General features: G+C 38.0%; 1 long non-coding RNA gene across 1 annotated transcript in view; it reads right to left on the bottom strand.

Annotated features, from left to right (window-relative positions):
• LOC128641385 (uncharacterized) overlaps positions 1-13792 on the bottom strand; it is a 147453-nt gene that overhangs the window by 112755 nt on the left and 20906 nt on the right. The window contains exon 2 of the long non-coding RNA XR_008399480.1: positions 4541-4618. This is a non-coding gene — a long non-coding RNA (uncharacterized LOC128641385). The remainder of the gene's footprint in view (positions 1-4540; positions 4619-13792) is intronic.

Genomic DNA, 13792 nt, shown 5'->3' with positions numbered 1-13792 from the left:
ACATAAACAGCACAGATCACAGAGTCCACAGCTGTGGACTCTGTGATCTGTGCTGTTTATGTTTTTAACACTACTTACATTATCCCTATGTACCCCTAATCTGCTGCCCTAACATTGCTGACCCCTATATTATATTTATTAACCCCTAATCTGCCTCCCCCAACGTCGCCTCCACCTGCCTACACTTATTAACCCCTAATCTGCCGAGCGGACCGTACCGCTATTATAATAAAGTTATTAACCCCTAATCCGCCTCACTCCCGCCTCAATAACCCTATAATAAATAGTATTAACCCCTAATCTGCCCTCCCTAACATCGCCGACACCTAACTACAAACATTAACCCCTAATCTGCCGACTGGAGCTCACCGCTATTCTAATAAATGTATTAACCCCTAAAGCTAAGTCTAACCCTAACACTAACACCCCCCTAAATTAAATATAATTTAAATCTAACAAAATAAATTAACTCATTAAATAAATTATTCCTATTTAAAGCTAAATACTTACCTGTAAAATAAATCCTAATATAGCTACAATATAAATTATAATTATATTATAGCTATTTTAGGATTTATATTTATTTTACAGGTAACTTTGTATTTATTTTAACCAGGTGCAATAGCTATTAAATAGTTAAGAACTATTTAATAGCTAAAATAGTTAAAATAATTACAAATTTACCTGTAAAATAAATCCTAACCTAAGTTACAATTAAACCTAACACTACACTATCAATAAATAAATTAAATAAAATACCTACAATTACCTACAATTAAACCTAACACTACACTATCAATAAATTAATTAAATACAATATCTACAAATAAATACAATGAAATAAACTAACTAAAGTATAAAAAATAAAAAAGAACTAAGTTACAAAAAATAAAAAAATATTTACAAACATCAGAAAAATATTACAACAATTTTAAACTAATTACACCTACTCTAAGCCCCCTAATAAAATAACAAAGACCCCCAAAATAAAAAAATGCCCTACCCTATTCTAAATTACAAAAGTTCAAAGTTCTTTTACCTTACCAGCCCTGAACAGGGCCCTTTGCGGGGCATGCCCCAAGGAATTCAGCTCTTTTGCCTGTAAAAAAAACACATACAATACCCCCCCCAACATTACAACCCACCACCCACATACCCCTAATCTAACCCAAACCCCCCTTAAATAAACCTAACACTAAGCCCCTGAAGATCTTCCTACCTTATCTTCACCATACCAGGTTCACCGATCGATCCAGAAGAGCTCCTCCGATGTCTTGATCCAAGCCCAAGCGGGGGGCTGAAGATGTCCATGATCCGGCTGAAGTCTTTATCAAAGCGGGAGCTGAAGAGGTCCATGATCCGGCTGAAGTCTTCATCCAAGCGGGAGCTGAAGAGGTCCATGATCCGGCTGAAGTCTTCTTTCAACGGCATCTTAAATTTTCTTTCTTCCGGATCCATGTTCATCCCGCTGACGCGGAACATCCATCTTCACCGACAACTTCCCGACGAATGAAGGTTCCTTTAAGGGACGTCATCCAAGATGGCGTCCCTCAAATTCCGATTGGCTGATAGGATTCTATCAGCCAATCGGAATTAAGGTAGGAAAATTCTGATTGGCTGATGGAATCAGCCAATCAGAATCAAGTTCAATCCGATTGGCTGATTCAATCAGCCAATCAGAATTTTCCTACCTTAATTCTGATTGGCTGATAGAATCCTATCAGCCAATTGGAATTCGAGGGACGCCATCTTGGATGACGTCCCTTAAAGGAACCTTCATTCGTCGGGAAGTCGTCGGTGAAGATGGATGTTCCGCGTCGGCGGGATGAACATGGATCTGGAAGAAAGAAGATTGAAGATGCCGTTGATAGAAGACTTCAGCCGGATCATGGACCTCTTCAGCTCCCGCTTGGATGAAGACTTCAGCCGGATCATGGACCTCTTCAGCTCCCGCTTGGATGAAGACTTCAGCCGGATCATGGACATCTTCAGCCCCCTGCTTGGGCTTGGATCAAGACATCGGAGGAGCACTTCTGGATCGATCGGTGAACCTGGTATGGTGAAGATAAGGTAGGAAGATATTCAGGGGCTTAGTGTTAGGTTTATTTAAGCGGGGTTTGGGTTAGATTAGGGGTATGTGGGTGGTGGGTTGTAATGTTGGGGGGGGGTATTGTATGTGGTTTTTTTACAGGCAAAAGAGCTGAATTCTTTGGGGCATGCCCCGCAAAGGGCCCTGTTCAGGGCTGGTAAGGTAAAAGAACTTTGAACTTTTGTAATTTAGAATAGGGTAGGGCATTTTTTTATTTTGGGGGTCTTTGTTGTTTTATTAGGGGGCTTAGAGTAGGTGTAATTAGTTTAAAATTGTTGTAATATTTTTCTGATGTTTGTAAATATTTTTTTATTTTTTGTAACTTAGTTCTTTTTTATTTTTTGTACTTTAGTTAGTTTATTTCATTGTATTTATTTGTAGATATTGTATTTAATTAATTTATTGATAGTGTAGTGTTAGGTTTAATTGTAGGTAATTGTAGGTATTCTATTTAATTTATTTATTGATAGTGTAGTGTTAGGTTTAATTGTAACTTAGGTTAGGATTTATTTTACAGGTAAATTTGTAATTATTTTAACTATTTTAGCTATTAAATAGTTCTTAACTATTTAATAGCTATTGTACCTGGTTAAAATAAATACAAAGTTACTTGTAAAATAAATATAAATCCTAAAATAGCTATAATATAATTATAATTTATATTGTAGCTATATTAGGATTTATTTTACAGGTAAGTATTTAGCTTTAAATAGGAATAATTTATTTAATAAGAGTTAATTTATTTCGTTAGATTTAAATTATATTTAATTTAGGGGGGTGTTAGGGTTAGGGTTAGACTTAGCTTTAGGGGTTAATCCATTTATTACAGTAGCGGCGAGATTCGGTCGGCAGATTAGGGGTTAATAATTGAAGTTAGGTGTCGGCGATGTTAGGGAGGGCAGATTAGGGGTTAATACTATTTATTATAGGGTTATTGAGGCGGGAGTGAGGCGGATTAGGGGTTAATAACTTTATTATAGTAGCGGTGAGATCCGCTCGGCAGATTAGGGGTTAATAAGTGTAGGCAGGTGGAGGCGACGTTGAGGGGGGCAGATTAGGGGCTAATAAATATAATATAGGGGTCGGCGGTGTTAGGGGCAGCAGATTAGGGGTACATAAGGATAACGTAGGTGGCGGTCGGCAGATTAGGGGTTAATTATTGTAGGTAGCTGGCGGCGACGTTGTGGGGGGCAGGTTAGGGGTTAATAAATATAATATAGGGGTCGGCGGTGTTAGGGGCAGCAGATTAGGGGTACATAAGTATAACGTAGGTGGCGGTCGGCAGATTAGGGGTTAAAAAATTTTTATCGAGTGGCGGCGATGTGGGGGGACCTCGGTTTAGGGGTACATAGGTAGTTTATGGGTGTTAGTGTACTTTAGAGCACAGTAGTTAAGAGCTTTATAACCCGGCGTTAGCCCAGAAAGCTCTTAACTACTGACTTTTTTCTGCGGCTGGAGTTTTGTCGTTAGATTTCTAACGCTCACTTCAGCCACGACTCTAAATACTGGAGTTAGAAAGATCCCATTGAAAAGATAGGATACGCAATTGACGTAAGGGTATCTGCGGTATGGAAAAGTCGCGGCTGCAAAGTGAGCGTTAGACCCTTTCCTGACTGACTCCAAATACCGGCGGTAGCCTAAAACCAGCGTTAGGAGCCTCTAACGCTGGTTTTGACGGCTACCACCAAACTCTAAATCTAGGCCACAGTTTCCAACAACTATAAATTGAATTCAAGTATGAAATTTGCTTCATTCTTCAATGTATTTCTGAGAGCTAGCTGAACATATCGAGTGAACCAATGACAAAAGACGTATGTGTGCAGCCACCAACCAGCAGTAGTGCTGTGCAAATCTTCTGCCTTCATCGTTCTGCTTATCATGAAAGGAAAGCAAATAAGAAAATACTAAATAGAAGAAAAAATAGAAACTTATTGGTTTGCACCAGCAATGTAAATGAGGTTTAAATAATGTAAAATATTAATATTGGGGAGGCGGAGCCAACTGCCGTGCAGGACAGTCGCATTGAGCTGTAGCTCCTCTTAAGCCTATTATAAAAATGATTATAATTGCCCTAAATACCTGAAACTTGTCCTAAATTGGATACTGATATACAGCCGGATATCGGTGAAAGGCGGACTGAAGCTGTGTAAGGCTTTAAAGACTCACCAATACTTCATAAAGGAAGCAGAGGATTTGGAGGTGGGTGGCAGTCGTTGACTAAGGACCTATAGCAGGTCTGAAACATTGTATGTTTGTCTAAGACCCTACTAATGAAGAAATAAAGGTCTTTTAACTATTGGTGGCTGGAACAAATCATTATTTCTAGTTGGGGCTCCACTCCGACGGCTGCAGCTGAGACCCGAAGAAGAAATAATTCAGTGATCAGACGGCATACACCAGGACATTTAATAAAAAAATAAAAAACTCACAAATCCAAATATACAGACATACCTTTACAGAGGAGCACTGCAAAAGAGAGAGGCAGTGAGTTGGAGACCGGCATCTGGAAACACAGGTTAGATGTAAACCCTGAGAAAAACGAAAGAACAGATCTAAGAAAAATAGAGCGATATAAAAATAAGTCGCATCTATAACACTTACTAGAGAATTATTGGAGCTTTACTCTAGAGATACAAGGCGGGAAAAGACGCTATATTGGATTCAAATTTATAAAAATAAAAGTGCGCAATTAAATACTTAAACCCTACACTCAGAGCAGCAATCTTGCTACAAGATCTTCAAAGTCGGACACTTGGGTGTTTTTATATTTTGTAGCTTTATAATTAAAAGGGAAGTAGAGGTACTATATAGTAGTTAAGAGCCCCAGAATTACTTAAAAAAACGATCAGAGGAATATTATTATCATAAAACTACCCACTTGCTTTAAAGAAGGATTTTCCTACAGACTGCAATTAAGTTTATACTGAGATTATGACAACCAGTTCATTGAAATGATGCTATAAGATCTGCAATAACTTAACTGAAAGCAACAACCACAGATGTAAGATTATTGTCTTGCTTCTAGGAAACTTCAGATAATAAAGTTCTTACCCTCCACTATTTAAGACACCTTGTAGTTCCCTGATTTGATTTTGAACCTCCTGAAGTGACAAATCAGGACACGATTAGGGAAACCATTAGTGGACCTCAGTTATCAACAGATACAAGAACTTGAATTCCCTACAAATATTATATTAAAATGCATACGAATACACAAATATTCAATGAACATTAACTATTAAATACAAAGCGCTAACTTGGAGTGATATCTGAAATATGTAAATTGAACCAAATTTAGTAATGTTATAAAGGAGAGATCTTCAAAACATAATTTCCTCAGTCATCTAAATCGACATCTACTGGGAAGGACAGTGGATTGGTGGTTTTTATTTTTATTTTTTTTCTCAACAACAAAAGAAATATAGCTTAACATTTACAAAATGAAAAATAGAAACCAATCAGTAAAGGAGTGTCTGTCCAGATCCTAACTGAAACTCAAAGCAGAGAATGGACACTTGTAGGCAAGAATGGCAAGCAGAAGAGATCCAAACCAAGCTTGATAAATTCAACTGAACACCGTTTTCCAACCAGAGAGGAATCGCTACCTCCGTGACAGACAGACTGTTCAGCTTACAGGACCAAACAATTTAGAAAACTCATTAATTAAAGTTAATAATAACAGGTTGTATAAAAATATATGAGGTAATTTCTTAAATGGATGATAGACATATTATCTAGTTGAAAGACAGGTTACGAAGATATTCTCTCCTGCCCTGATTTCTCACTTTCCTTTTCCAACCCCCCTTCCCCACCCTGTCCCTTACCCTCCCTATCTGGTTCAGTTTACTGAAATTATAAAAAATACACAATGAGAAAATAAACAAACTCAGAAAAGATCTAACTTTGCTGAGAACAAAAGCAAAAAAGAATGCTCAACCACATTAATGAATACACTAAAATTGAAAAACGAGGAACTTAACCAAATGTTAAATAAAGAGGCCATTTATACAATAAAAGCAATTGATACTAGATACTATATATATGGGAACAAACCAGATAGGATGCTGGCAAATAAATTAAAAGATATAACGAGAGCAACCTCAATTCCACAACTTCAACAATATGATGGGATAGCCACGAATGACCTCTTACAAATAGCTAACATATTCGCTGACTTCTATAATAACCTCTATAATTTGAAAAACCCCAAACAAAGACCTAATATATCACAGGATTTAGACACATTTTTAGAAAAAAGTTTAATTAAGGTAATTCCTAAAGAGGAACTAGACTTATTGAATACCCCCATAACATTACCAGAAGTTTCCCTAGCCATTAAATAACTGAAAAGGAATAAAGCCCCATGTCCAGATGGTTTCCCGGGATCTTTCTATAAATATTTGCAACTCACCTTAGCACCCCAATTAGTTAAACTATTCAATTATATTTTACAAGGTACTGACATATCTCCAGACCTCCTAACAGCAAGAATAACAGTTGTCCCAAAACCTGGTAAAAATAAGCAATTTTGTCAAAATTATCTACCAATTTCCCTTTTAAACCAAGACTTGAAATTGTTCGCTAAGATTTTTGCAACTCGTCTAGCCACACCCATTATGAATTTAATAAACAATGATCAAGTAGGATTCCTCTCATTGGATGCAGAGAAGGCATTTTATAGAATCAATTGTGAATATATGCATGCAGTGTTGATTAAGATAGGGTTTAAAGGACCATTCCATGATGCTCTAACTAAGTTGAATTCAAAGCCTGAAGCATTTATTAGACTTTCGGGATATAAATCGAAACAAATAAGAATTTGTAATGGTACAAGGCAGGGATGCCCGCTATCCCCACTCCTCTTTGCTATTTCTATTGAGTCATTAGCAGTTAAAATTAGAGATGATCCAGATATTACAGGCATATTATTTGGCAACAATTAATATAACATTTTGTTATTTGCGAATGACATTATTCTGTCGTTAACTAAACCCTTACTTACCCTCCCACCACTATACTCTTTATTACACAAATTTGAACAATTATCGGGATATAAAATAAAAGAAGACAAATGCGAAGCCATAAACTTAAAAATGCCACAGCACACAAAAAATGATTATAGTTAAACTTTGCATTCTCTTGGTCCAAGAATTCCATTAAATATTTAGGGATTAACCTTACTAATGATGTACACACATTATATAGGACTAATTATATTCCTATGTTCACTTCCATTAGAAATCTCTTAGCTAAATGGACTAAACACAATATTTCCCTTTATGGCAGAATCATAACAGTTAAAATGACAATCTTGCCCAAATTACTTTATCTAGTTTGATCATTACCGATTTCAATACCAACACCAGAGCTACATAAAATACAAAGGGAAATACTACAGTTTGTATGGCATGAAAAACGAGCAAGGATAAACAAAATCTTGATGATGAGACATAAAAGTGGGGGAGGATTAGGGCTGCCAGATCTAATATCCTATTACTATTCGGCAAGAATGGGCCAGACTACGCAGTGGTATAAAATAGACAATACTCCCCAATGGGTAAAAATTAAAAATATATATTGCAGGTTTGGGTAATTTAGACAAACTTCTATGGGCGAGTAAACAAGATAGACCACCCTATAAAAAAACAATATGCTTCAATCAATCATACTACCTTTATATGGGATACGTTGACACTAACATACCCCTTAGTAATAGATTAAAGATCCCCTCCACTAATACCACTTAGAACGGCGGTAAATGTACTTGTCCAACAGAAGTGGGAAAATAAGGGATTGTACAGAATCACAGACATTATTATAAATGATAAGATCATCAATTTAGAACAATATGCAGATCTAGGTACACCAGAACAAAATATATGGTTTCACTACCTTCAATTAAAATATAGAAGAAATACTAGGACACGACAAAGCACATAATAACACTTTGTTCGAAACATTATGTCTAAGTAAAAACTCTAGAAGAGGTTTAATATCCATACTATATACAATATTTAACGTGGCAAATAAAGAGAAGAAAACTTCTATTATGTTGAAATGGGAAAAGGAGCTAGATAAAACATGGCCAGAAGAAACTTGGATAACAAATATTAAGAGAGGTCTGTCTTTTTCTCCTAATGCAACGTTGAAAGAAAATTACTTAAATGTTGCATATAAATGGTGTATCTATCCCACAAGATACGCTAAATCAGAAGATGTGAGTATTCACCTTTGTTATAGGGGGTGTGGAGAAGTTGGTTCATATATTCATATGGTGGTACTGTTGTAAAGTTAGAAGGATTTGGGATCAGACCTCAGAATTTCTTAGCTTAATATTAGATAAAGAAATTACCCTGACACCAGAGCAAGCTCTACTTCATTTCCCAGTAGAGGGTATATTGAAGAAATTCTCTAAACTAATAGCTATGATTTGTAACACTACACATTTATGTATAGCTAGATTATGGAAACGAGAGCCCTGTACACATAACTATTGTTACCTGCCTATAAAAAGGGTCACATCCATGTAAACATAACTATGGTTACCTGCTTATAAAGAGGGTCACAGCCCTATACACATAACTATGGTTACATGCCTATAAAGAGGGTCACAGCCATGTACACATAACTATGGTTACCTGCCTATAAAGAGGGTCACAGTACTGTACACATAACTATGGTTACCTGCATATAAAGAGGGTTACAGCCCTATACACATAACTATTGTTACCTGCCTATAAAAAGGGTCACATCCATGTAAACATAACTATGGTTACCTGCTTATAAAGAGGGTCACAGCCCTATAAACATAACTATGGTTACATGCCTATAAAGAGGGTCACAGCCATGTACACATAACTATTGTTACCTGCCTATAAAGGGGATCACAGTACTGTACACATAACTATTGTTACCTGCCTATAAAGAGGGTCACAGCCCTATACACATAACTATGGTTACCTGCCTATAAAGCAGGTTACAGCCCTGTACACATAACTATGGTTACCTACCTATAAAGAGGGTCACTGTACTGTACACATAACTATGGTTACCTACCTATAAAGAGGGTCACTGTACTGTACACATAACTATGGTTACATGCATATAAAGAGGGTCACTGTACTGTACACATAACTATGGTTACCTGCCTATAAGGGGGATCACAGTACTGTACACATAACTATGGTTACCTGCCTATAACGAGGGTCACAGTACTGTACACATAACTATTGTTACCTGCCTATAAAGAGGGTTGCAGTACTGTACACATAACTACGGTTACCTGCATATAAAGAGGGTCACAGCCCTATACACATAACTATGGTTACCTGCCTATAAAGCAGGTTACAGCCCTGTACACATAACTATGGTTACCTACCTATAAAGAGGGTCACTGTACTGTACACATAACTATGGTTACATGCCTATAAAGAGGGTCACTGTACTGTACACATAACTATGGTTACCTGCATATAAAGAGGGTCACTGTACTGTACACATAACTATGGTTACCTGCCTATAAGGGGGATCACAGTACTGTACACATAACTATGGTTACCTGCCTATAACGAGGGTCACAGTACTGTACACATAACTATGGTTACCTGCCTATAAAGCAGGTTACAGCCCTGTACACATAACTATGGTTACCTACCTATAAAGAGGGTCACTGTACTGTACACAAAACTATGGTTACCTGCCTATAAAGAGGGTCACTGTACTGTACACAAAACTATGGTTACCTGCCTATAAAGAGGGTCACAGCCCTGTACACATAACTATGGTTACCTGATTATAAAGCAGGTTACAGCCCTGTACACATAACTATGGTTACCTGCCTATACAGAGGGTCACAGTACTGTACACATAACTATTGTTACATGCCTATAAAAATGGGTCACAGCACTGTACACAACTATTGTTACCTGCCTATAATGAGGGTCACCGTACTGTACACATAACTATTGTTACCTGTCTATAAAGAGGGTCACAGTACTGTACACATAACTATAGTTACCTGTCTATAAAGAGGGTCACTGTACTGTACACATAACTATTGTTACCTGTCTATAAAGAGGGTCACCGTACTGTATACATAACTATGATTACCTTCCTATAGAGGGGGTCACAGGACTGTATACATACCTATGGTTACCTGCCTATAAAGAGGGTCACTGTACTGTACACATAACTATGGTTACCTGCTTACAAAGAGGGTCACAGCCCTATACACATAACTATGGTTACCTGCTTATAAAGAGGGTCACAGCCCTATACACATAACTATGGTTACCTGCCTATAAAGAGGGTCACAGCCCTGTACACATAACTATGGTTACCTGCCTATAAAGGGGGTAACAGTACTGTACACATAACTATGGTTACCTGCCTATAAAGAGGATCACAGCCATGTAGACATAACTATGGTTACCTGCCTATAAAGAGGGTCACAGCCCTGTACAAATAACTATGGTTACCTGCCTATAAAGGGGGTAACAGTACTGTACACATAACTATGGTTACCTGTCTATAAAGAGGGTCACAGCCATGTAGACATAACTATGGTTACCTTTCTATAAAGAGGGTCACATTACTGTACACATAACTATGGTTACCTGCCTATAAAGAGGGTCACAGTACTGTACACATAACTATGGTTACCTGCCTATAAAGAGGGTCACAGCCCTATACACATAACTATGGTTACCTGTCTATAAAGAGGGTCACAGCCCTACACACATAACTATGGTTACCTGTCAATAAAGAGGGTCACAGCCCTATACACATAACTATGGTTACCTGTCTATAATGAGGGTCACAGTACTGTACACATAACTATGGTTACCTGCCTATACAGAGGGTCACAGTACTGTAAACATAACTATAGTTACATGTCTATAAAGAGGGTCACAGTACTGTACACATAACTATTGTTACATGCCTATAAAAAAGGGTCACAGCACTGTACACAACTATTGTTACCTGCCTATAATGAGGGTCACCGTACTGTACACATAACTATTGTTACCTGTCTATAAAGAGGGTCACCGTACTGTACACATAACTATTGTTACCTGACTATAAAGAGGGTCACCATACTGTACACATAACTATTGTTACCTGTCTATAAAGAGGGTCACTGTACTGTACACATAACTATTGTTACCTGTCTATAAAGAGGGTCACCGTACTGTATACATAACTATGATTACCCTCCTATAAAGAGGGTCACCGTACTGTATACATAACTATGATTACCTTCCTATAAAGAGGGTCACAGGACTGTATACATACCTATGGTTACCTGCCTATAAAGAGGGTCACTGTACTGTACACATAACTATGGTTACCTGCTTACAAAGAGGGTCACAGCCCTATACACATAACTATGGTTACCTGCTTATAAAGAGGGTCACAGCCCTATACACATAACTATGGTTACCTGCCTATAAAGAGGGTCACAGCCCTGTACACATAACTATGGTTACCTGCCTATAAAGGGGGTAACAGTACTGTACACATAACTATGGTTACCTGCCTATAAAGAGGATCACAGCCCTATACACATAACTATGGTTACCTGCCTATAAAGAGGGTCACAGACCTGTACACATAACTATGGTTACCTGTCTATAAAGAGGGTCACAGCCATGTAGACATAACTATGGTTACCTTTCTATAAAGAGGGTCACATTACTGTACACATAACTATGGTTACCTGCTTACAAAGAGGGTCACAGCCCTATACACATAACTATGGTTACCTGCTTATAAAGAGGGTCACAGCCCTATACACATAACTATGGTTACCTGCCTATAAAGAGGGTCACAGCCCTATACACATAATTATGGTTACCTGCCTATAAAGGGGGTAACAGTACTGTACACATAACTATGGTTACCTGCCTATAAAGAGGATCACAGCTATGTAGACATAACTATGGTTACCTGCCTATAAAGAGGGTCACAGCCCTGTACAAATAACTATGGTTACCTGCCTATAAAGGGGGTAACAGTACTGTACACATAACTATGGTTACCTGTCTATAAAGAGGGTCACAGCCATGTAGACATAACTATGGTTACCTTTCTATAAAGAGGGTCACATTACTGTACACATAACTATGGTTACCTGCCTATAAAGAGGGTCACAGTACTGTACACATAACTATGGTTACCTGCCTATAAAGAGGGTCACAGCCCTATACACATAACTATGGTTACCTGTCTATAAAGAGGGTCACAGCCCTATACACATAACTATGGTTACCTGTCAATAAAGAGGGTCACAGCCCTATACACATAACTATGGTTACCTGTCTATAAAGAGGGTCACAGCCCTATACACATAACTATGGTTACCTGTCTATAAAGAGGGTCACAGCCCTATACACATAACTATGGTTACCTGTCTATAAAGAGGGTCACAGCCCTATACACATAACTATGGTTACCTGTCTATAAAGAAGGTCAGAGCTCTATACACATAACTATTGTTACCTGTCTATAAAGAGGGTCACAGCTCTATACACATAACTATTGTTACCTGTCTATAAAGAGAGTCACAGCTCTATACACGTAACTATTGTTACCTGTCTATAAAGAGGGTCACAGCTCTATACACATAACTATGGTTACCTGCCTATAAAGGGGGTCACTGTACTGTACGCATAACTATTGTTACCTGTCTATAAAGAGGGTCACAGCCCTATACACATAACTATTGTTACCTGTCTATAAAGAGGGTCACAGCCCTATACACATAACTATGGTTACCTGTCTATAAAGAGGGTCACAGCCCTATACACATAACTATGGTTACCTGTCAATAAAGAGGGTCACAGCCCTATACACATAACTATGGTTACCTGTTTATAAAGAGGGTCACAGCCCTATACACATAACTATGGTTACCTGTCTATAAAGAGGGTCACAGCCCTATACACATAACTATGGTTACCTGTCTATAAAGAGGGTCACAGCCCTATACACATAACTATGGTTACCTGTCTATAAAGAAGGTCACAGCTCTATACACATAACTATTGTTACCTGTCTATAAAGAGGGTCACAGCTCTATACACATAACTATTGTTACCTGTCTATAAAGAGAGTCACAGCTCTATACACGTAACTATTGTTACCTGTCTATAAAGGGGGTCACAGCCCTATACACATAACTATGGTTACCTGTCTATAAAGAGGGTCACAGCCCTATACACATAACTATTGTTACCTGTCTATAAAGGGGGTCACAGCCCTATACACATAACTATGGTTACCTGCCTATACAGAGGGTCACAGCTCTATACACATAACTATGGTTACCTGCCTATAAAGGGGGTCACTGTACTGTACGCATAACTATTGTTACCTGTCTATAAAGAGGGTCACAGCCCTATACACATAACTATTGTTACCTGTCTATAAAGAGGGTCACAGCCCTATACACATAACTATGGTTACCTGTCTATAAAGAGGGTCACAGCCCTATACACATAACTATGGTTACCTGTCAATAAAGAGGGTCACAGCCCTATACACATAACTATGGTTACCTGTCTATAAAGAGGGTCACAGCCCTATACACATAACTATGGTTACCTGTCTATAAAGAGGGTCACAGCCCTATACACATAACTATGGTTACCTGTCTATAAAGAGGGTCACAGCCCTATACACATAACTATGGTTACCTGTCTA

Source organism: Bombina bombina, chromosome 10, assembly GCF_027579735.1.
Source record: "Bombina bombina isolate aBomBom1 chromosome 10, aBomBom1.pri, whole genome shotgun sequence".
NCBI classification, from domain to species: Eukaryota; Metazoa; Chordata; class Amphibia; order Anura; family Bombinatoridae; genus Bombina; species Bombina bombina.
Note: the sequence above shows the minus strand (reverse complement) of the source record. Positions and strands in the feature narration are given on the sequence as shown.